Here is a 25,934-nt window from a genome sequence, read left to right as displayed (position 1 = left end):
TGGCATGCTAGTGAGAGTAATCAGGGAATATTGATATAAACAACAGTTTTCTATTCGTCCCCTCTCTTCCTTCCCCATAAACAAGACACCGGAAGAGTGCTCATTTTAACTAAACAAATCTAACAGTTTTCACAATCCAAGTATCAAAATTTGGGGGTTTATTCTTAGGCAGAAAGGCAAAGGAAAAAAATTGACAAATAAGCGAAGCTCATACAGACTCTTTTACACAAAGGCTGACTGTCCCATGTGACAAGCGCAAGCAGAAAGGGCCCATTTATATTTCTCCATCACTAACAATCACAGCTGAAATGTATCTTTAGGAGCCAGATCTGAAGTTCAGAAGACTTCCAATACACTGCTCATTCTGCAGAACTCAAATTTCTGGGTTCTTTTTTATGTCTCCCAATTTATGCGATAGACCAACTTAATCTGATGCTAGAGAACACCAGAGTGAGGGCTGGAGACACTCTGAATGCTGCCTTGAAACACCACTTCTTTATAGACAAGAATTAGCTTTATATTAAAAAAAAAAAAAACAAACCACCACCAAAAAACCAAACAAACCCCAAACAACTTGCACAATCCCAGCAACTCCTGTTTACAGAAGACTTCCATTAAGCTAAGAGGCCAAAGCTCACAATTTGTGGCATATCATCAGAGCATCTAGCTATTTTTACTTTATTTCTCAGAAATATTTTAACTGAGAAACTTCAGCATCACCTATGATACTTTACACATGCCAGAGCATCATCTGTTACATAGTGTAACTCCCCACTCAGATTCTGACAGCATGGCTGATGCTGTTTAACATTGCTTATGATACAGTACGTGTATACGTGTCCTCTCACCCTACACTCCTTTATTTAATCACAAGCCTCTTATCTAAGATGCAACTATATTCTTACAACATAAACCTTACAGATTAAAATCCATTTAATCTTGAGAGAAAATGATTAAAGGGGTTTGTAAGCAAGTCAGCTAATCAAACAAAAATATCATGGTACTTTATTTCATGGCTAACTCTTGCTATGTCTTCATCAGCAACAAATCTGCACTTACCTACTTGCATATCTTTAGCACATAAAGTGCTTGTCGAGCTCTAAAAAGGATTTCCCCTCCAAAAACCCCTGTATCACAGCCTGAAATTTAAACCAGTAACCCAAATCATACAGCAGATCTTAACGACACAGCCCTACTAAATTCAAAATCCACCTGACCAAGCCACTAATACCAGCTCCTTATATCAGTATGCGACAACTTGAATGGAAAAGAAACAAGCTGAATAAGTAAAACAGAATTTCAGAAGTTTTTAAGCACTACACTTTCCTAAGAAACTGCCTCAGCAAAACAGCTAGATTCCTGTTCTCTCTCAAAGCACTAATGACAACATCACTCTCAACAGACATATAATCTAAAGCACTGACAACTACATCTGTACATTCTGTGATCTAACCCAGTTGAGCATTGAAATAAAAGTAAAGCAACAGATAAAATAAGCAGCATGTGAAAGTGAGATAAAGAATATCCAAGAAGAAAAGTCACATCAACAAATCATAAATTAGTATTAAAAGTTGACATAAGTGTGAAGACATGTACTGGTTAGAAAGACTTTAAGCACACTGGTCTAGGATAAAGATTAGCTTCCTCTATTCCACAATTACTATGGTTTCAGCTGCCCTGAACTGACAACAGAAAGCATTCAGATGGCAAAAGGACTGTATGTTTATAGACTTTCTCCTGTTTAAATAACATCCTAAAACCTCATGTCATATTTCCGATCCAGCAACAAATACAAATTAACTCTATCTACATCAGGTAACCAATACAACTAATTACCTGTGTTAATAAGCACATTTATATGATCAGGCATAGATATTCAGTAAACCAAATATAGATGACAGCAAAAAGGGTTACTAGTGAACCTGGTCTAATGGTTCCCCTTCTTTCCACCTGTCTCACATCTCACCTCCAAGGTATCTATCAAAAAGCTCAGAAACCACAATCATTGGATCAAACTCGTCATAACACATGACTTCAAAATCTTCAATCCATGCTTGCATATATTACTAATACTTTGGACATCAGATTTATCTTGCCTAATACTTGGTCAGACATGAACCAAGAGATTATTTGTAGTACAGCTGATCCTTTGCGTTTAAGCCTCCAGAGGAAAAATTTGCCTATGCCAAGGACTAATTAACTCCCGAGGGTTGAATGCATCTAAGAATTTTGGTGAGGTACGCGATCTCTGGGACACAAATCCTCTACAACTCTCCCAAGAATTTAACAGGCTCTTTCAAGCTGTTATTATGAAACACTGAAATGCCTTCTTTGGGCAATTTAAACATGTCTAGTATAGGGGCTTTACATATGTCTACCATCTGAACAATATGTTGAATAATCTCATCAAGCGCATTAACAATCTATTTTCCCAAATATTACAGATTAAAAAATAAGTTTTAATAAGCAGAGGCATCTCCTCTGAAGATATGAAATGTGGAGAAATAAAACAGAAAAGACAATTCTCAGTAGCCTGAAGAAGTCCATACTGAAAAAACATATCAGCATCCACAGGCATGTGTAAAACTAAATGCTTTCCAATGCAAAAAGTGGCTTGCCCTCCACAGAACTGTGGGCACAGAACAGCTCAGCAGTCTTTGCCCCACAGGCTTACATGCCTGGGATAAGGTCCAGAGGTCATTTTTCAGACTTGCCACAGGAATTTGTAGACTGCCACCTGAACTCAACATCTGAGAGAAGCCCTTCATCTTTTCCACCACTGTGAAACATCAGTACTTCTGGGATCCAGCCAGTGAAGTCATGCAAAGACATAATACTGACAATTAATTATTTGCTAATCACGCCTTGGTTTCAGGATGAATACCACCAGAAATATTTCATTTCTTCTTTTAATTTGCATTAGACATTCATTGTTACAATCACAAAAATTTAATACAAACAATTCCAGAAGACTGCCTCCAACTGACAAAGACTTTAAAACAAGCTCCATTTTGTATCTGCAACTTTAACAGATCATTCCACAATCACCATGTAATTCAGAGCTGATCCACAAATGAGAAAGAAGTTCTGAATTTGAGAGAAGCCATATGGCAAAAGTTAAATATTTTGGTGTCTAAATACCCATCATAGCTTAATTCAAACTTAACACATTCTTCCCATTTTAGAGAAGTTAGATCCAGATACCATTCATAACTGCAGAATTTTTCCACTGATTTCTATGGACAATGATTAGTGAATGAATTTTCTTGACAACAGCATGACATTTCAAAGATGCCTTTCACCACAGAGCTGCCTGTATTTTCGGAATAGACAAAGAGACTGTATATTTCATTTATACATGCACTCAGGCAATCAGAAAACATTCCAAAATATTTCAGAATTAATAAGACACGTTTTATGTAGGCATCAGTATCATTTGATTTCCAAGGCTTGCTTATGTTTAAAGAGTCCTAGAACTTGAATATGCTGAATATAAGAAGTTAAACATTCACATCCCAGTTGACAATGACATGTTAAATTATTAAGGAACAACAGAATAGCTGATGTTTCTATCAGCATGGGTTAGGACTGGATATGCTACCAAATACATGTAGCTAGTTTTTTTTCTGGGCCATAACTAAAGATCACTGCCATACACTATACTTTATGACTCCATAACACTGGCTGTCACCAACATCTATTAGTAGAAAGCTGCAATATAAACATTTGTAAAGCAGACACAATACGCTAGCTTAACCACTAATGCATGTAATTGCTAATACAGAGCCATATGCTGAAATTTCATCTCTCTTTACATTTAACTTTTACAACTTAGGCAAATCAGACAACTGCATAACCCAGAGTCTTCCAGAATTGCTTACTGAACAGAAAACTGGAATCAGCTGCCAGTCCAATTGTTTTTACAACTCTCTAAATAAAACAAAGGAGGCCTATTGCCCTGACTTGTGAAAGAGCTCTAATGTATGCCAATTATAAGAGCAATTACAGAATCAAATCTAACATCAGAGGTTTCTCTGTAAGATATTAGCTCAATAACTGGGGGGGGTGGGGGGGGTTATAAGCTAATTAGTCATGGACATTGAACATGAAACAGATGATCCAGAAACAATGATTCTGCAAAAATGTTTGCTGTCAAATTCCATTAATAATTTAATCCCTATAAACTATTTTTTTAAAAAATCACCCTAGCTTTCCAATAAGAATTCTGTTTGTGACTGTCAAATCCTTCCACTGTATTAACAGTAATAACTTATGAACAAGAACATACGAAGTATTCCAAGCAAGACAGGCTTCTGCATAGCTCTTACACGTCCAGTATTTACCAATATTCCCTCTGGCAGAAGCAATGTTGTTAATCAGATATAAGATAAATCTGCAGGGACTGAACAACAGGAAGACAAAAGGAACTCCTCCATAAGATAGTGAACTTGTCTCTTCCTAAAAGAGCAGAAAACACAGCACTTGGAAGTGGATGCTTCTGCTGAAAATTCCCTTTTCCAATGAGGCAAGCCTGGTCACCAGTACAGCCCAAGAGAAAAAAAGGACTTTCAGTATTTCTGACAACTGACCCAGAAGTCCTCTATCACACAAATTCAGTTTGAGGCCCTATCCTCTTAAAAATCTGAATGACTGATTATGCTAGGCTCCCACATTGTATATGAAGTACTATATGCAAGGTTTGAGCAATGGAAGTAATTGCTCAGAAGTTGTAAAATGGCAAAAATAATGTTGTTTATGTGATCCTAACTGAGATTCCTTACACGCAGGAATAATGACAGCATGTGATTGTGTAATGAAAGACTTTTTCTATAGGCTATTGCCTCATTCAGTACACAAAATGGATGCTGTTCACAGAATGGGCAACTTGTTTGAGGGGCCGTTGTAAAGCCTGGTGCATTATATACTGCAAACTCTTCAAAGCAGAGTCTGAAGACAGAGGACCCTCACAAGAGAAAGCTCTATGGCAGTTCTCACCAGAGCACTTTAAGGCCCACAAACTTCAATGTATTTCAAATCTCAATTTCAAAAATAGTATTGTCCTCATTTTACATTTAGTCACTGTAGCTATTCAATGTTGTCAAAGAATTGGATGTCCCGATCTGAAATTATCATCATCATCAAACATTTAGCTGCATACTCTAGTAAGAGTTAGTTTAAACTTGGCTACACTCAAACACTCCATTCTACTGATTTGCTGCAGGTGCAGTAAACCCTGGCAGAAACTACAGAAGCTATCTGCCAAGGAAACGTGTGTCTAAGCCCTCAGGTGTTATTTCCTGAAGAGCTATAAAATATGGAGTACTATATGTTCAAAGCAAGCTGCCCTTGATTTCAGGTATGAGTCAGCACTTCCTCAAATCAGAGCCAAGAACTAAAGTCAAGTATTCCTAACATCAGCAAAAAGCTTACTACAGCATCTTGACCAGTACTGAGTAGGAAAAACAGAGAGAAAAATCACATTCTCCAGAATAGTATTTCACGGGTTAAGTTCCATTTCAGGCTCTGGAGAGGGCAATAAGTTCTCAAGGACAAAGTTCTGCCTTTCCCATCATCTGCAAGACTAACCCTTTCTGTTCAAATCCCTTCCAGCATCTTTAGGGCTTGTTCTCCAGTTTGGCTACATAAATTCCTTCCCTCTTACGCGCCATGATTATCCTGATTCCTAGTCTCCTCGCTTACAGAAAATCCACACAAAGGCTCCTTGGCCATTTTTAGTATCATCTCAGTTCATGGTCTCTGCCTTTTTATCCAAGAAGTCTAAATTTTGCCTTAACTACCAGGTCCTCACATTACATCTACCTCCTCTGAACAAGGACTCTGTCTTCCTGATGGACCTTGCTTTTCTGTTCCCCTCAAAATTACTATCTGATCTAGTACTGGCTCCTAGTCTTAAGTTCTTTTTTCCTCCCAGCTCCAGGCTCTCTCCCTTAAGATCTTAATCCAAATTACCATAGAATCATTTAGGTTGGAAAAGACCTTTAAGATCATCAAGTCCAACCATTTGATCTCTTTTTGACTACAGACCCAGTTTCTCCACTTTGGTATGGAAGAGAGGGGCAAACAGATGACCTCTAGCAGCCCCTTCCAAATTATATTGTATATTTACTCCAGATACGAAACTGAAGAAAATGTTGGTATATAAAGATGAATTCTGCAAATTTCCTAAAATCAATAGTAGAAAACATATCCCCAATAAAGAATTGCTATGAGAAAAACAATACTACATGTCACTAATTCCTTATAAGTTTTCAGATCAGGCATTTCTAAGATTTTACAATGAGAAGCAAAGTTTTACAGACTTCTACTTTTTTTACTTTTCTGAATAGAATTTTTTTTTCCTTTAGTAATATAACTCAAGTAACAGACTAGAAAAGAGTGTAGTAAAAGGTCATGTTAAAAGTAGCACCCTGTACTGGAAAGTGTTTAGCAATCTTAGTAACTGTCATCTGCACTGATGATGTGCATATGCATACCACTTCTAATAGAGAGAATTCATAGCTAAAATTATTATCCAGTCTCTAATTTGCAGACCAGCTATATCCACTGGAAAGTGCTTCTAGAATAAAAAGTATATATTCAGTCAGAACAAACAGTCATACAGTTCAATGAAAAATCAGTTTCTGAAAGCTGCAAACAAAGTGATAGAGAATGAAAATTCATTCTTGAGAAGCCACAGCATGAGACAACTAATGCTGCGATCATATATTACTGTTCCATCAGCAATAGATCTGATTTAAGAGCTTGCTACTCCTGCTAAGGCACTCCAGTCACTACCTTCCCACACTGTAGGTATTAGCTGACCCTTTAGGTACACCAATTCCAATGTTTTTATAGCCATATTCTTATCCAGCTTTTTAAAAATATTAAAAATACACAAGTGCAGTGGGATAATTTGACCAATTTCCAAGGTAAACAAGAGGCCAATGTGCACAGATTACAAGTGTTTTTTTCAATATTCTATTTGAGGTAGTTAAAAAAAAAACAAACAAAAACATTGTATCTATTCTTAACAATATTACAGCTGTGTTTGCCTGCAAATGGCAGCCCTACTACCTGAAATATACCAATACTCATGACTAGACCTCCCTCACACCTCTGCTCTCCTGTCTCCCAAATCGATCTTTTCCTTCCATTTTGCACACACTGCAAATTCAAACTGTTCAGTTCAATTCAACTATTTAATTCAAAGAGTCTGGGAGCATGTTTACTTACACACGTACACAGACCTTTAAAACAAAATATATACTACCCCATAAAGAAGCCACCTCAAAGCCTTAGGCTACTGCTTACACAGAGGGAGTCCAAAGCAAGCATCAGGTAATACAGATAGAAGTTTTTACTTGAACCTAGAGCCTTCCTGAGCCTAACACACAACCTCTTTTTTCCTTTCCTTTTTTCCTCTTTTTCCTCATTAAAATTACAGCCTAGTAGCTAATATGAAAATGAACCTATAAAGGCCTCTCTCAACATGTTACTCCAAAGAGCTTATGACTAAGCTACTCCAAACAGAAAATCTAGCACAACTCTAACAGTAATACCTGTCAAGAAGCTACACAAAGATTCTGACCACGCTCACGTACTAGGAACGAGTGATATAGAGACAGCCAGACACTGCACCAAGAAATACAGAAATATAAATGGAATAAACAGAGGGGCAGTAATAAACAGGCACAACATGGAAATTAGAGATTTCCACAGGTTGCCTTTCAACATCTCATTTGGGGCTGATGCCATGAATCTTTGAACCCTAACCAACCCATGTGACCTCTGAAACTTCACACTGTTTATGACCACCACTGTTTATGTTAAATACTCTCCTGCTCCGGAATTGTCTTAGAGTGTATTGAAGCATGATAACATGAATAAAGAGGTATACATGCAGTATTTCTGGAATGGACCTGTCTCCCATATGGTTTGCTTAAATCAGAAGCTGCTGTGCTTAGATTTGTCTGCACTCATCGGTGTGTATGATCCATAAGCAAGTTCATAACCCCAAGCACAGGACTGTACAATTTTTCTTAATTTAGAAGACTCTTAACAGAATCATTAAAATTGTCATTATATGTATTTCTATTTTTTCCTACTCCTTTACTCCTATTACACCTCTGCTATCCATGTTATACTGCTGCAATGAGTGTCAGGGTTTGACAAATAGAATTAAAAATAGGCACATGAAACAACGCACCACATACACTATTAAAAAATCTTGCAGTGATTTAAAGATATTAATTTCAGCAAAAATCTTTTGTGTAGTGTAACTAGATGTTCTCCAACAAACCTTAGGTCTATGCCTATGAACAAACAACTCAAGGAGCAGTAAAAAAAAAAAACAGTAAAACAAAATTATATTGGCTTTGCTACTTTGCAAACGAAAATCTTTGCAAGATACACCCACACACACAGCCATCCACCTTTATGAAACTGCAAACTACTCAGATGTATCTTAACAAAAGCAACTCTAAATGAATCACAACCACTTAAGAATTATGTTAGCCTGTTCATTATTGTGGACTGTACACAATAACATACTTCCTTAGCTAGCCTGGGAAGATACTTCTCTTACAGCTGGATTATATAGAATAGGACTGCAAATTATGGATTTATAAAAACCAAGTCTTCTCCTTTTTGGGAACTGAATGTTTTTTACTGAAGCTTATGAATATGACAAGCCACTTTGGGTCTGTACCAAAATTAACATCTCTAATATTAAGTGAGAGGAGTTCTCTGTTCTTTGGAATCAGGCTCCTTTGGGCTGGCTCAAATTAAGTGAGTAAAACACACTACTTTTTTTAACTAACAAATGATTTTTAGAAGTAGCTAGCATCAAGGTGATCAAGTATTAAGCCAATATCAAGTAGAAATATTGAAATGTAAGTATGAATAGACATTTTGCATGACTTTAAAAGTATCTACATTTTAATTGAAATGTTTCTGACAGTAATACACAATTCAGCTAGCCATACCGATAAAAGATATCTAGAATCCTTCATTTAAGCTAGTTAAAGAGGTAGAGTTGAAACACCATTAAAGCACAAACACATGCCATTACATTGGGAAGGTGGGGAGATGTTGTACTAAATGAGTAAAACATGGTAGTCCTTCATGGCAAGCGTCCCAGAGGTGCTGCATAGATTTGGATCCTATCCAGAGGAGGGAGCAAGTCAGTCTTTTTAAAGCAAAGATAATCCTGGAATGTAAAAAAGGCCCTGGGTATATATTAATGGTAATCACTAAATTGTGTCATCTGCCCATATAGGATATAAAATATTTTCTGTTTCCAAGCAATAAATATAAAGTCAAGCTTTGTCAACAGCTTAACCTATGGACTAAATGGATGCAGGTGCATGAATCTTAAAGGAAAAACCTTTACTTCTCTGCCACCGATTTCCCAGTTTGCCTCATCTCATTTGTTCACTAATGCAGTTTAAGCTAGGGGTTGTTTTTAAATCCTTCTAGCACCATGAGGAGATCTTTCATCATGTTCTTTACATTTTCAATTCAGAGTTCTCTACAATTCCATGTTTTCTCCTTTCACAGATATCACCACACTCAATGTGTATTTTAGGACTCAAAAAGCAACAGGGCACTGCACTGCTAGTTGCGACACCACTAGTATGATACTATTATTTCAAAGTCCAGGACATCACAATTAACATACTGCATTCACTCTACAAAAAAAAAACCCTAGGATTATTGCTATGACAGAAGCCTACACCACAGATTTATTTTTACTTGAATGGTTGCTTTCTCTTTGAACTTGAAAAATGGAAAAAACATACTTTAACCATATTGGCCCTAGTAGTTACCATAAATCTCCAAAAAAGTCTTGCTGAAACTTGTGATATTATCACACTTCCATCTTAGAGTCCTACTCGTTATTTAGATCAGCAGTGTATGCCAGCTAAAATTATACATAGCATTTTCTTCAGGACATTTGTATTTCTCATCACAGAAGACAAGAGAACAATAATAGGAAAAGCCTCCTTTGTAAGACATATTAACTATGAAAAAAATCACAGGAGATTAAAAACGTCCTGTTACATGACATCATTGCAATGCAGCAGATGAAGGGAAAAAAATTTTGAACTGGGTTCATCTTTTGATCCAGAGGACAACATCAGATCGTATCTAACCCAAAAGGTTTTGGTACATTTTTATTTTTATCATCTATGATCTATATCAGGTCTTAAAAACCAGTTTAGAAATCTGGGAATGTGGAAAGTCACAGAATGATTATGGGAAAAGAGTATTTATGAAACACAGTAGAGATTGAAATTGCGTCCTTGGTTAAAATAGCAGAGTCAGACCTGCAACGGCAACGCAGTAGCATTTCTATCAAAAAAGCCATAAAAGAGAGATACATGAAAGTAATCCAATGTTTATGAGTCATACCTATTCCTTGTTTTCTCCTGAGGAATCACAGACAGGAATCAGACATAATGACCAAATGCAGCTGATATTCCTTCAAATTTTGAATTCTTGCTTTCATCAATTAAGTTATCACTAACTTCTGTCAATGAACTGGGAGATGCAGAAAGACAAACACATACAGTTTCAATGCAAGAAGAAAAACACTGAAGTGATACTGAGCTGTAGAAATTAGCAAATGGGATTGCGAGAATCAGTGCCCAAGTCCTGCATTGCAAGGTTAACAAAAATGCGGTGGAGAAAGAGGTATAAAGGGAATAATGGAGAATATATTAAAAAAATAATAAAAAAAAAATCAGCAGCTGAAACAGGCAACTGAAGAAAACACATGAAAACAAAATTTAATGTTTTAAAATTTTATCCAATTCAAAAGAATCGCAGGAAGGAAAAAAAATCTCTCCAAGCATAAACAAAAAAAATAAGCAGCAAACAATAAGCAACAAAAGTAATATATAAAAAAGCTACCAATTGAACAAGTACAGTTGATGAAGCAACCCTATGAAGCTTACCAGTAAAAGACAGAAGATCCTAAAATTCTTTCATGTAATAAAGCCTCTAGACAGACATTATTATATAGCTGCTTACAAGGGGAGGACAACAGAGACAACACACAAGACCTCCAACTCCATTAGTTTTTGTTTTAATTTGTAGAGCATGCTAAAGCATACCAAGACATTAAAAAAACCACAAAAGTAAATACAAGAAAAAAACCTGGCAGGTCTGAATCTTGTGCACATAGATAAACAGGTCATTTAGAACACTGCTGAACAAAGAATATTGAAATGACATCTGACAAATAACAAGCCTAACTGGGATCATAAGCTCTTCCTTAAAAAAAAAAAAAAACACACAGAACACAACCAAACATACTATCCAGTTTTAAAGCCATCCAGGATTCTGAAGGAATTTGCAAGAAAAAAAATTAACTGCAAATTCTGAGAGCATACAGAATGTGTAGAAGTCCTTCAAGCCAGTACAAGACATCCATAGCAAACTGAGAATTCCTACAGAAAAATGGGCAAGCTCTTTGTTTTACACCCCAACCCCAAAAATCTGGAACACTGAAGAAACTTTGGCCAAAAAAATATTAATGCATACGGTACATATATTGGATGTGTCATGCCAATTCTGCTAAAGCACAATTAACTATGAGTAAAAGATTGTGTCTACTGAGAAAGCACACTGAAGAAGGCTAAAATGAAAGTTTCAAGAAAACTGAATGTGATAAAATGTGATAAAAACAGAAAAGAAATAATAAATAATAGAGATGACCGACTGAACTGCATGAGTATGATGAAGAACGACATTAAATTTCACCATGTTGTGCACCTCTAAGGACACTCCAAAATAAAGTGCTAGATGGGTTTCCATCCATTGTGACAGGGCTTAATGGATAAATTTTTAAGAGCAAGAAAAAAACCTTTTTATCAGGGGTTTTATTGCAGGAAACTGTCACTAAAAATCAGCAGACTTCAGGCAATGAGCAGGAATCCATTGTTTCTGCCCCATCATTCTCCAGTCAGCTACACATCTTCTACAGGGACACTAATGTCAATCTCTCTTTTCTAACCATTCATCAGATTTTGTGAAACACATAAAAATTTTACTGGAGCAGGCCAACAAGTTCCAAAATCACTGCCAGCAAAAGAGGCAAAAGGAAAAATGGGATTACTCTGCTGTAGCCCAATTTTACTAGAGACTAGTTTGAAAAAAATCAGTTTAAATGGTTTGCCTTCATTTTCAAGCTCAACCAACCTGTTAAGCACCAGAATCCTTCTTTACTCAAGCAGCAGCAACACCATCAACTGTAAAAAGATCCTCCAAAAGGCAATTAAGTACTGGCATATTCTGTTCTATATTATGATAAAACTTACAATAGCAGAGATTCAAAGTCAAAATTGTGTCTTTAGCAATAACATATTTTAATTAGGGGTGAGCAGGGGAGCCACCGCAACAGTCACTGGAGAAGCCAGAACCACCACATTGTTTGCCCTGGCCTGAAAAGCTATCAGCCTATGAATCTCATCTACACCTATGAATCTAGTCTACATGGTAATAGTCTACATAATGATATTCCACCTCAATTGATCTATTAAACAGTGATAAAAAGAATATTAGCTTCTGTACTACAGAGATCAGATTCCAATTTAATACCATGAAACAGTAGTCTTAAATGAAAACCTTTCTTAATCTCTTATAAACACATGAAATCTGGGATGAAAATTCTGCAAATTAACTTCAGACACTTCTGAATAGTTCTGATGAAGGACAGGCATAAGCACACAAAGAATGAAATTAAAACTACAGCTATAATTGGAGTGCCACAGAAACATGCGGGTTTTGCCATGAAATTCAATCTACACAATGGACAGTCAGCTTGATGGTTAACATGATGCAACGTACACCACCGTAAAGGTTAGATTAAGACATTCTTGGTCATTCACCATGGAAAGAGCACTGAATATACAATACATTTTCTGTTAAGTGATAAAAGCATATTATGTTAGTAACAAAAATATGGAAAGAAAACCATCAACCTCACTTCTTTAAGTGGCTACCAGGGCCAATCAAGGAAGTCTGCATTTAAAAAAAGAACAAAAAATCAAAACACAAAGAAAACAACCTAAAAAGATTCTCAATTTCTAGTTTTTTTCTATTGTTATTTAATGGATAAAATAAGCCTTCTGTTGTATTCAGAAGTCAATGCGTTCTCCATTTTTAGAGAAAGGTAAGAGCCAAGAAAAAAAAGCTTTTGTGTTTTTTGTGATAGAGCTCAGCAGGAAAACAAAACAAACCTCCTTAATACACTTGCCTAGGAACCTGAATTTATGACAAAGCTAAATAAACTGGATATAGTAACAACAAGCTTTATGTTTTTCCACAATACAGCACTGTTTACCCTCACTTGTTAAAGTGATTGTGCCTTGAGGAGTATAAAACTACATCAATGAAGGCCAGATAGAGACTATGTTTGTATCGATGAATCTGTTCTGGTCAGGTCAGTGATGAACTGCACTGCAAGCAGTGTTGAACCAAGGCTTACAGCTTAGCTTCTATCTACTTCAAAAAGCAACTTTATTGTATCTTACACTGTTGCTCCACAGTCAGACCGAACGAGTATAATTGGACCTATTCTGCCCACTTCCCAGTTCTTGGTCATACTCAATCCAGTTCCCAATGCCACACTGTAAGTACCTGAGCCAATACCCAAAGAAAGGCACATCAGGCAGGAAAAGTGTGGCAAGGGATAGAGAAAGACTTCAACCACCATTTCAGCAGCATCATTGCTGACTCAAACAACTTACAGAACTATGGTGTGAATGTCCAAACCATGCATACTCTGAGAAATCAAAGCACAGACATGAGCAGAATTCATACATCTATAACAAAACAGAACTATTAACCGTGTAATTGCAGTCATTCACAATGCGATTTTTCACATATCAGCTGTTGCACTAGCCAATACTTTGCCACATATACCTATAGGCCTTTCTAATATCCACGTGCCAGGGCAGACTCAAACGAACAATTGACACATTTCCAGATAAGTGACAACATAAGATATAGCAGAGAGCTCTCTCCACCATTCACCATGTAAGAGGCTGAGAGTACAGTTAATAAGTCACCTTCTCAAGACATGTTACAAATACGTCTTTGAGCTGCAACATCTCTTTAAAGATCTTACCATGTAAAATGTTCCTAAGTACATAGTGAAATGCAAGTTTCAGAAGTCTGTCAAGGTATGTCAAGATTTGAAAGAAGTTTGCTAGCTAAGAAGAAATACACTTCATTCTACCTTACACAAACACTGCCTAGGACTTACACTTGCATCGCGTCTTCTAAAAAGCAGCTGAGCATAATACACAATTGAATACTGCTGGGGGAGGGGTGGGAGCATTTAGACCATAAACAAACAGAATCAAATTGCCCAACAGTACACATGCCTTGCAGCAAGCACAAGAAACACCACAGTAAATACCATACACAAATATTCTTCAACAGTATCTGGCAAAATTCACCATAATGAATTCAAAATATTCAAAGCAATTATTTCCAGCCAACCACTTACTACTTTCAGAACTGAGATCTTTAGCATTTTATTATGTTCTTTACTGTCAAGGCATATTTCTTCAGTAGTTTGACATTTTTTCCCCCTGCCATTTGGCTAAGGAACTAAGAACTTTATTCAGCAAAAGTAACTTCCAGATGACCTAGCAAATGGAATTGATTTGGATTAAATTGCAACAGATTATTTCAGTGGCAAGTCATGGGTATGCCAGTAACATAACACATCTCAAGTATATTCCACTAATCTTATTAAGTATGTTTTTATTTATCTTTCACTAAACATCTATTTTATGGTCCATTTCTTCATAAGTTTTAATCACTGCTCAGTTACAATGTCAAAAAACTTGAAGTCCAAAATTGAAAAGCACATAGAGTCACAACATAGATAATTCTCTGAGTAGGAAGTACATAAAGGATTGCTGTGGAATCGTTAGGGTTTATGACTATATGCATTTTACTGTTTTGCATATTTTACACATCAGATTTGTTAGGGTTGAAAGCTTTCCCTTAAGGCTCTTTTAAAGTAACACATCTAGGCACATACCACAAAGTTGTCCAAGGCAGGCATAAGAGAACTGTCCTCAATGATCTTTTTGAGGGTGCGAGGGCAAGAGAAGGGAAGGGACAAGGAAAAAGGAAGGAAAAGGTGCACACGCACAGGAGAGAAACTATACCTTTAGCTTAGAGCTGAAAGGATTTGAACGACACTTGAACCAAAAATCTCTTCCATTCCTCAGCTTTTGCTTGCTCAGCTTCTGTTTATTTTTCTGACTCACTACTCAAAAAGTTCCTAGATCCTAATCAAGCCTAACAATGCTACAGAGGAAACACAACTCCAAAATGGGAAGAGGAAGAAAATCTTATTTAGGAATTCTTCATAAGCCGTAAAATTACAAAAACTCAGGATATCCTCCAAGAATGGTAAGAAAAATGCTAAAGTACAATGTCCTTGAGTCATCAAAATATGACCTGGTTCTGTATTCTGGATGTCAAGAGCTTAGATGATGACTATTTGTTCTGATACTGAACTTCTGTTTGAGGTATCACAGACCCCTCCAGGAGTGGGGTTTGGAAAGAAATTAAGGTTCAGGCAACAAGAATCACAGATGAGGAAATTCTTAAAAATATCAGAGAATCAGTAACTAGCAAGATATCTGGATACATGGAGCATATGAAACACACAATGTCTTCCCAAAAAGTCTCTGTTGTCAGACAGCATCCATAGGAAGAAGCTTTCTACTCCACCTTAAATGATCACCCACCTTGGCCAGCAAAAGGAGCTACACATGTTCCACTTCATCAAAAGCCTCACCTCTCAGCAATTGAAAATTACTCACTTTCCCCACACAATACCATCTCTCATCTGTATTAGCTCTGTGTCTTTTTCTTCATCTGGCTTTGAATAAAATATGTAAATACATGACGTTGCATCTATTTTTATCAGTTTTTAGTGACTACATTGCGTTCTTTAGAGATCTAAAAGTAAATACTACATCGCTGCTTTATTTACGAAATCTGGGAATTTAAAAGGAAACAAAACAGACTAATATGGGAGTAAAATTCAAATAAAGACAGACGTTTTGTAAATGCATTCTACTTCAACAAAAAAATGTTTTCTCTTAGGATATCCTTTATCCTATTAGGCTCAAGTTTGGGACAAACAAACTTAAACCTTAAGCCACTGCAAATTGTTCACTAAAGCATGTCAATCTTTTCCGAATCTGAGGTTGGTTTTAGAATTCATAGCGCAAATTTTTCTACATTATGAAGACAGGAAAGATTGAAGGCCATCAGTTATATTGGGAGCAAGTTGAAGTATGTGTATTAGTGTGTACATGTTATGCTTGCCATCAAATACCAAATGCTCATACAGAACAGTCTATATGATATACACTGCCTTATTTCTTAATTATCTATTTTAAATGCATAGCTACAGGAAGCATGGTACCATGGCATCATATTATTGCTAAGTAGCCAGCCCCTCCTCCTTCCTCTCAGAAAACGCAACAACAAAAGAGAAAATCCAAAACAACATGACAATTTTACATTGACTGCTTTGGATAATGACTAGCCATTCCCTGCTGCATTTGTGCAAGACTGCAAAGTAAACATACATAATACAGAACACTGGGCATTAAAGTAGTTACTCAGAAGCATAGCATACTATCCTTGCCTACTGTGATATAGATATCCTCCTTCCTTGCAGCAGCAATGTCACTTCTGCAGTAAAATCATTTTTGCTTTGCCAATCGGTACAAAAGCAAAGCAAATACTAGCACTTTTCTAAGATAAACAATCAACAGTGCTGTCAACTGCACTTCAGTTTCCTGACAGATTACTACGATACCTATGTAGACTGTGCTTGCTCTGTGAATTTTCCATGCCGGCAGACTTGCTACATCTGTAGCCATCAGCTGCCTCATGCCATCCCAGTCAAAACCAGTAAAAAAAGAGTGGCTGGCCAGAGCCAGCATAACTGTACTGACGGTTGTGGATATTACCAATGCAAGCACATTATTCAGTCCTGCATGGCTGAAATGCCAGCTAATGATTTGGATTCAAGAGTTACTCTTCATATTGGAGAAAATTATGAATACAAAATCAGTCTAGCAGTTTAATAGCTACATTCAATATCGTCAGACATAAAACATGGGGAATGAAACTGAGACCTCTGGGAGAAGTTATTTAATTTTGAAAGAGAACAATAAAAAGCTCATATGCTCTTCTAGTTTACATTTGCTGTTAATGACAGACTACTTGTGACAAATTTATGAGATTCCAAGTTAGTATGGACAGGTTAAAACGCAGCTTGCAGTTTCTGCTATTTTTCAGTGCAGAAGCAATAGTCTTTCAGAGAACTGAAGCTGGGAACTATAAAGTTCCCAAGTGCCCTCTCCCAGACTGACTGGTTTCTTAAGAAGTATGATTTCAAACCTGTGGGGACTAAGCCAGAAATAGAGCTCCCATCACAGTATAGGATGGTAGGGGAGGTTGTAGAATCATTTTTACAAGTTGGAATGCCTCTAGGTGAGTTCTTTTGGTCTCAAAAAAAACCCTAATATGCTTCTATAAAAAAAGTAGACTTAACTTTGGAGAGTTGCACTAAAATGTACGGATAGCAAGCAATGTAATGAGAATCCCAACGTTTTTAACTGGCTAAGAAAAACGTTACTTACTTTACATCCTGGTTTCCCAGCCATGGACTTTGGCCCAGCCCTATTCGTATATTGCGTTTTAGCCTACCAGTACAACACACTACACAAACGTGTGAAGACAAAACCAACCTGTTACTGAGGAAAAAAAAACAACTACAAACTTTCATTACACAATGTGTAAAGCACCGCTTTGGTACTTACACGAGCTGTTTCATCCAGTTAGGTGAACTCTGGAAATTATCTCTTTCAAGAACATTAGCATTATACACACTAATGTTGCAGTTTATCAGTGTTGACATACTGCATTTCACACCACAAAACACAGCAGAAGCAAACAATTAAGTGCAATTACTGTATGGCACAGAAAGATAAGAGAATTAATAACAGCTCCAGCTGCAAAATTTGTTGGAAAAGTATTTCTTCCATCCTAAGCCTATTTGTACAACAGGATAAATTGAATATTAATATAACATATAACTTACAAAGTTAGCTATGCATTTTTTAGGCTACTTGAATCAAGAAGAAGATTGTATTAATCTCAGATGTTAAATACCTTTGTGTTTACAAATCCACAGTACACTCTGCTTTAAAGCTTACACATGTGAAATAGATTAAGGGGCACAATGGTGGGGGCTAGTCTCTCAAACTACTTTCTGCTGCCTACATAGGCCCCTGCTACTATTTTCTGTCCCAAGTAAAGATTCAGCATCATATTATACCACGTACACTTCACCCCTCAATGTTGCTTATTCCTTTGTTTTAACAAGTTTCCTCATGTTACTTTAATGACAGTTACTCTAAAATAGGTATGACTTGTGCATACCATACCCCACAATATGAAACCACCATTTAGCTGGAACCCCAGCCACCCACTGCTTTGGAAGTGATGGTTCTGTCACCTTATCAACCGGGAAGCAGAAGAAAAAGGTATGGTATCAGCTAGTACTTTCAGGTCTAGCATTGAATCTCCTTTGACTTCAGCGCATGAACAAGCAGGTAGAATCATCAGCAGAGGCCTCTTTGTTATATCTGAATATAAACACGGCTGAAAATGAACCCTTGACTAATATTTCTCTCATTTAAGACTGAAGCATGTATCGGCAGAAGCTCAGACACAGTGGTGCCATCATTCATCATTTTAGGGCAAGTCTCACAAGATCTGTTTTTCTTAAAGATCCAAGTCCTGAAATTTTGAGCTTGTGTTAAACAAAAAACAAAAAACAAAAAAACAACAAGAAAACCTGTTTTCAATATAAAATAAGCTTCAGATCTACATAGTTGCAAAAAAAAAAAAAAAGCTTTAAAGAAGGAAAACAATGCTAAATGTTCAAAAAAAACAAAGTCTATATTATTTTTAATCTCATTATTTTATGATTTTTTTGCTAGGCAACCTGACTCATGATCTTTGAATGCGTACGGCTGCCAACACAGCATGTAGGAAGAAAGCATTAGAGACAGCACGTATCTGCACAGCAAGGCATTTGGAAAGATGGTCTGGACAAACGTTAAGAAAATAGGTTTGAGGACGCACCAAACTTTTTTAAACAACTCCTAATGTAATTGGCATGCAAAGATGACTGCTGTTCCAAACAGCATTTTGAGATGTGACTGCAGGAAAAATAATTTTTTATTGGGAACACAGTCCTTTATCTAGGCTCATTACCTCACTTCTATTCTACCTTCCAGAAGATTTCACAACAGATTAAGAAGGAAATGCTGTTGTTTCAAGAGATATCTTCTTTAAAAGATGTGTACACACAAAATAAAAGCTCTCAATCTGACAAAAGAGAAAATATATTGATTAATGTTAGGAGTACCTTTATGCATAGGAAAAACAATAGTTACACAGGGTAGCAGACAGAAATCGCCAGCACTAGCAAAATAGCTACTTGCCAAAGCCCAGATGGCACAGACTGCAGCTGCGAAGAAACCAGCTCTCCCGGGGGTCCCCCTGCCACAAGCAGTGCTGCAAGGCTGAGGTGAGAATGGGCAACCACCTCCCTTCCAGCCACCTTTCCCCACTGCAGCAGCAGCCTTATCCCAGCTTTTCTTCTGGTGGAAACAAAGTTTGGGCTTGCATAGGCTTCTGAGAACTGAAAAAAACTGTTACGGGCTACACAGACTTAGAGTGTCCTAGATCACTTGGAAAGTTTAAGCACAATGTTTAAGTTCCTAATGGCCCATCCTGCCTAGAAGGAACTGAAGATCTAACATCTGCATTTAAAAGGACAAAAATGAAAATAGAATAGACTATTAAATGTCGCAGCAGGTACAAGTCAGGATTCTGTTTTCCACATCGTGTTACTACCACATTTCGCCTTTGTCCAAGATTGCCCCCATTAAAACTAGGGGCATAGAAAGAGCACAGAACGAATGAAAAAAAAAAAAAAAATCACATGAAAGATCTTGAATAGTTTCAGAGAACCAGCAGTCCTCAAAAACCGATCTCATTTTCTCTAAAAATAGTAAGTAGGAATTTGAATGCAGTTTTAAAGTTTTCATGTTATTTTAGGGATTATTAGAAGATCAAAGCACCTTGGAGATTAGGCTGTTCTATCCATATCTATTCCCAAATACAGGAGTACCCGTATACCCTGCTCCACTAGAGCAATACAGCATGCTAGAAACAGCCATCAGACACTTTTGAATGTCAGAATATTTGCCTTAAAGTCATACATTTTTCAAAATGAAAGTATTCTTTACTTGCACTGTTCAAGATCTCTCTACACAGGAGAATAGCACAGGAATAACCAGAACGTCCAAAGAATTTCCACAGATTATGGTTCTACTTACTGGTGACAAAAACCTGCAAATTTTAGCAACTTCTTAGTTTCGAAGAGCTAAAAAAAGTAAGATTAAGTCAGCTGCAGTCTCTGCTCCAACTAGTGTGTTATTAAGAGAACTGTTTACCAAGTTACACTTGTGCAAACTAATGCAAGGCAATGGTGTTCATCAGGTATTGCTGACAGAATAAACTGAAAACCATTTGGCAGCACAGATGTTTCTGAATCTTTATAACTGCAAGTGAGATAGAAAATGGAGAAAACCCAGCTCAATCAGAGTTAGACGTAAAATGTATGAAGTACTAACAAAGTGAATAGAATATACAGCATATACTAAGCCGAGTAGGTCAGACTCTGGAATTAAAATAACAGAATTTCTCAATGCCTGCCCTTCAAAATAGAAAAGAAATTTGCAGATGTTAAAGAAATCCAGTATGTTAATCTAAGGGGCTTTCCGGTACTACATTGCCGCATTATCAAGCAGCCTGTGTGAAACTGTAGGTGTTACAAAGCCCGAGTTCTGCTTCTTGCTCCAGTGAAAGCTTACTACTTATACGGCTGTTGCAAACTCAGGTCTCATCTCTTCTACAGAAATGTTTGTTTCATTAAGCTACAAAATTCTACATTCTTCCTTTCTTTGCCTAATATGTTATTACACCCCCAAAAAGTAAGTCATTTCAACCTAGGAAATGACAATGTTTTAATTCAGAGCACCCTCTTAGTTTGGTGGTAAGAACATCTGCTTAAACTGGCAGAGGGGAAGAGGAATGACAGTGTAAATTCTTTCCTGGGAATTCATGATGAATTTCCAGCTAGATAAATTCTCTATTGAAATCCTGGATAAAATTTATGTGGTAACATCACTTCCTTCTCTTGATGTTCAGTTTAGTGTAACAAATGTGTTTTGAAACCATACAGCAAGTGGAGGCACTTCAGATGACCTTCTGCTTATTGGATGGGGTGGAGCTGCAGCCTCGGTAGAAAGCATTTTTAAGACTGAAGAGCTACTACTGGCCATTCCCAGAGTTCTTCCAGTGCCCCTGGGCAAATGAAATGGCACAGACAGGTCTACACTTGCATATCTACGACTAAAAGGGTGGGCAATAGCTCACTGTAATGCTACTACTGCATTCTGCCATTCCTGCTAGGTCACAGGTACATGCCTTGAGGATAGGCCACAAAATGACAAGTAATTGAGTAAATGTAATACCTCCTTCCTCCTGCCCCTAACCACCACAGGCCATGAGTGTAAACCCAGGTTAAGGGTATGTATTAAATGGTAATAGTTGGCTATTCCACAACAGCAAGTCCACAAAACAGTTTGATGTAGCATTTAAGTCATAGGGCATCTTCAGGAAAGAACTGATAGTGGGGTAGTGAGACTAACTGCATGAAAAAAGCCAGGGTTCTGATCTCTGGAATGTAGGAGATACTAGGAAGGAACTGACTTCCACTGGGAACAAGAATATTAACAAATATATCTACATGGACAGTTACATATTGAAGGTAAGAGAACTCAAGAGAACATCGTTGGGTCGCTATGCAGAGGCACTATGTGTTGTAACAGGGACAGTACTGTTTGTTCCTTTATGGGATACATCCTGATTCTCTCAAGGCACTTGACGCTTTAAAAATCAGACTAAAGTAAGGCGAAAAAGGGGATGGGGAAAATGTTTATTTGTGCCCAATTAGCATATTCTTATGTAACAACTCTATCAAGTCATTAATTCAGGATTTTTTGTCTCAAGAGCCGATTTACTTGAAACACAACCTCAACCTCTCCCATGCACTTCACCATTGACAATAACTGAAAATTCTAAGGGTGCTGCGATTTTTGTGAAGTGAACCTGGTGGACTTTTCAGCTCTCAGTGCTCTACTCCCTCTCTTGAAAAAAACGACAGAATTAGAATCCTGCCACAAGTCATATTAGGTATGTCAACAATTCAAGGATAAAGCAGTTCATTTTTTTGTTCTCTTTCAAGCTACATTAGTCCCCCAGTTCAAGCTGAAGTTGGCCTTTCATTATTTCATGTGGTAGTTCTAATTATTTTCTTAGGACATGTTCAAGCAATATGCTCTTAAGGAATTATCTCAAAAGAAAAACTAATTCTATCATCATAATACAAATGCTAGTTTATTGTATTTGACCTCTCAAGTTCTTCATACAAGTCTTCTGATCACAATTTTTAGAGCGTCCAGTAATATTTACAAATGTTGTATGAACACACCCATGCAGATACACCACTATTGAACCGTGAGATGTAACCTTGTCTACATGCAAGGGACTAACAAATTATTTTAATGAGCTTGTAAAGGAAACTCTGAAATGTCACATTAGGTGAATATTTTGCAGAGCAGCAGATGCACAATCTTTGAACTCTAAAAACACCTTGAAAAGATTACAAAGTTGTCACCAAAGACTAAGGAGGCAGTACCAACCATTAGTTACTGCAATAACCACTCTCATCGTCCGCTCTTGTTAATTACATCTTCCTCCTTTCTGGTCCTCTAGTATCAGTTCTGTATTCTCCCTTGTGATTTAAAATGCTTTACACAGAACATTATAGTGTAGTTCGCTGTTGCCATCTAGCATTTTCTCCTTTTTTTTTCTGGCATCACAATCATTTTGATTTCTGTACTTATCACTCGCAAGACAGGCCCAACGCTAGCTGGATCACATTTAAGATTGTCATCCTTACTTCTAAGGCAACCTGACTTGTGCTTGCTTCTGGTTATTGCCAGTCTCTTACCACTGATATCCCTGCCACTGTTGCTCTGTTAAAAACACAAACCAAACTGCTCCCTTGCATCCTTTGAAACTGTGCCGTAATTCCTAGGCTTTTAATCCACAAACCACTCTATTCGACCTCTTCGCATAAATATATGCCTTTAAGGAGGCCTATAATCACTAACGCGTCCACACACTTAAAAACAAAATGCATACTAAGGCTAATAATCATGAAATTATTGGGTTTTTTTCCCCACTATTTTGTTGTTCCTTTCCCTGAATGCATGTGGATAATCTCCAAATATCAGAGGTTGTCCCTGACATACTACTACACAACCAATTGATCAAGCATATCTATTATTAGGAGGCAAACTTTTCCACTCATTTTGAAATTGCCATAAAAATAAAAGCTTGACCTTCAGAAAGGCATTTGTTTTTCCCTCAAGTGATTTGTCTTATTTTGATTACCATCCTAACTGGCAAAGGTTTGAAGCTCTTAAGTATTGTTTATCACTACAACAATGAAAGGTACAACTAAAGGTATAAGTTAGTCCAACATGCAGAGGAAGAAAATCACAGAAAAGAGAACGGTATTTCTAAAAGGACAGGTTCATAGTTATTCACATAAAATGTAAAAATGGATACTTATATTTATACGGAGTAGACCAAATATATTGCTAAGACATTTTATGTGCATCTATACACATTCAAAGCACCTTCATAATCGCCTTCACGTATGGTTTGCTTTCCAGCTTATTAGGTTTTTTTTAACATCTGTTTAGTTAGATCTACAAAAAGATGACTTCTTAAAAACTTGCAATGCAACTGTTGGAACTGGCAATTTAAGAAGTAAGAGTTGCATGGTATTTAAATTAGAAACGTGTAATGACCGTCTGAAGTTCAAAAAAGACCCCAGAAATCTAGTTCTTTGTATGAAGAATACAATTAACCTTTAGGGGCCTTTGATTGACCCTTGGTGCCTTTCAATAAATGATAAGGATGATGAAATTAAATGAGCAACATACTTTTCCATATTCCTCCAGAGAATTAGCATACAACTTTCAGACCCCCTCAAACTGACAATTTCTCCCCGAATGTCCCTCTCCCGACTTCAAGCCAGCGGCTGCAGTGCTTGCTCGTATTTCAGTTTTCTATTCACATGACGATCCGCCACACTACTCCAGTACTCCACCCTCCCAACACCCGGCTGCTCCACGGAGTTAAAATTAACTTGGTGGTTTGGGTTTGTCTACGACTGGAAGATCCTCCCTTGTAAAACAATTGTGCGTTCATCAGGCTCAGCGGCGAGCTCGGCTCGCCTCCCAACACCGCCAAGCTGCCACGGCTAAGCCCTCAGAAGAAAAACAAAACCTTGTCTCAGATAATGGCTTTACTGTACTTGCTAAGAACAAAAAAGGAAAAAGAAAAAAAAAAACCTCACCAAACACCAAAACACGACAGAAGGAAAGGCATTTGATTATTTTCAGCTACTTGACATTCAGAAAGCCCTAAACCGCGGCATATCGCATGCCTAAAATCCCCAAGTCCTTGCGGGCTTGAAGTTCGAGGAGAAAGCCGCTGCAGAGCTGCGCCCGCCGCAACTTTCGCATCGCACCGCGCCGCGAGCCTGCCGAGCACCGGCCGGGAGGGAGGGAGAGAGGGAGGGGGGCGGCCGGCAGGTACCGCCCGCCCCGCCAACCACCCGCGGGCAGCGCCGCTTCCGCGGGTCAGACCCGCGAAAGAGACGAGCCCCGACAGGCGGCCGCGGCGGCCCCGCCGCCGGGGAACGAGCCCCGTTACTCACGCCGCTCCCCCCCCCCCCCCCCCCCACCCCGCGCCTCCCGCCGGCTGCGAAGTTTCCAGCCAAGGGCAGCGGCTGGGCGGCTCAGCCCGGGGCGGCGCGGCCGCCGCGGCGATCAACAGGCGCCCGGACCTCCCTCCCCGCTGCCGCTCGCCGACCGCACCTCGGGACCCGCGGGGAACGGGCGGCTGCGCCCGACCCCGGCTGCCCTCGTCCGCGGGGGGGGGGGGGGGGGGGGGGGGCCAGGAGCCCGCGCTACCACCTCGGGACCCTAACGCGCACGCAAGCTGCCCCCCCCAGCCCGGGGGCCGGGGCTCCGCGCCGCCCCTCGGAGAGGAGCGCCGCGTACCTGGCGAGGTGATGGAAGCCGGCCCGCTGCCTCGCCTCGCCGCGCCGGCACACGGCACCCGCTCCGGCCCGCTCCCGCTTCAGCCGCGGAGAAAGTTTCCTGACGTCAGCGCGGGAGGGCGGGCGGGGGACCCCGCCTGCCTGCCTGCCTGCCTGCCGGGCTCGCTGCCCGCTGGGCCGGGCCGCCGCTGCTCCCGGGCTCCCCCTGCCTCCCGCCACCGGCCGCCAGGCAGGCAGGGAGGGAGGGGAAGGAGAAAGGGAAGAGGGAGGCGGCGCCGCCGGCACCGGCGCCCCGCGGCGGCGGAAGGGGCGCGCCCCGCGGCGCTCGGCAGGGGGCGCCGTCGCGGCCGCGCGCGAGTCTTGGCCGTTGGGGCCGTTGGCGGGCAGCGGCGGCGCGCGACCTCGCCTCGCCGGGGTCCGCTGTGAGGCGCCGGGCACCACAGACTTTGCGGTAGGCGCAGCCGTGAAGTCACAGAGTGGTCCTCGGTGACGCCAACGCCGGGTGCAGCCTCACCCCCAGCAGCGGCTGCCCCGACCTGGCTCCCGGAGAGCGGCCGGCGGCTGAGTCAGACCCAGGCCTCCGAGGGGCGGGAGGCGCCGG

The 25,934-nt window shown here is 39.2% G+C and overlaps 1 protein-coding gene across 5 annotated transcripts in view; it reads right to left on the bottom strand.

Moving 5' to 3' along the window:
• GULP1 (GULP PTB domain containing engulfment adaptor 1) overlaps window positions 1–25,545 on the bottom strand; it is a 163,645-nt gene extending 138,100 nt beyond the window's left edge. For 3 of the 5 annotated variants that reach the window (XM_049806262.1, XM_049806240.1, XM_049806248.1), the window contains exon 1: window positions 25,335–25,542. The gene's annotated coding sequence lies outside the window, so the exon portion shown is untranslated. Of the gene's footprint in view, window positions 1–25,334 lie in introns of all 5 variants that reach the window. The other 2 variants (XM_049806270.1, XM_049806254.1) reach the window with 2 other exon arrangements.
• Between the last annotated feature and the right edge of the window lie 389 nt (window positions 25,546–25,934).

The sequence above is a fragment of the Accipiter gentilis genome, chromosome 1 (assembly GCF_929443795.1).
Source record: "Accipiter gentilis chromosome 1, bAccGen1.1, whole genome shotgun sequence".
NCBI lineage: Eukaryota > Metazoa > Chordata > Aves > Accipitriformes > Accipitridae > Astur > Astur gentilis.
The sequence above is the reverse complement of the archived record's forward strand: the minus strand, read 5'-3'. Positions and strand labels throughout refer to the sequence as shown.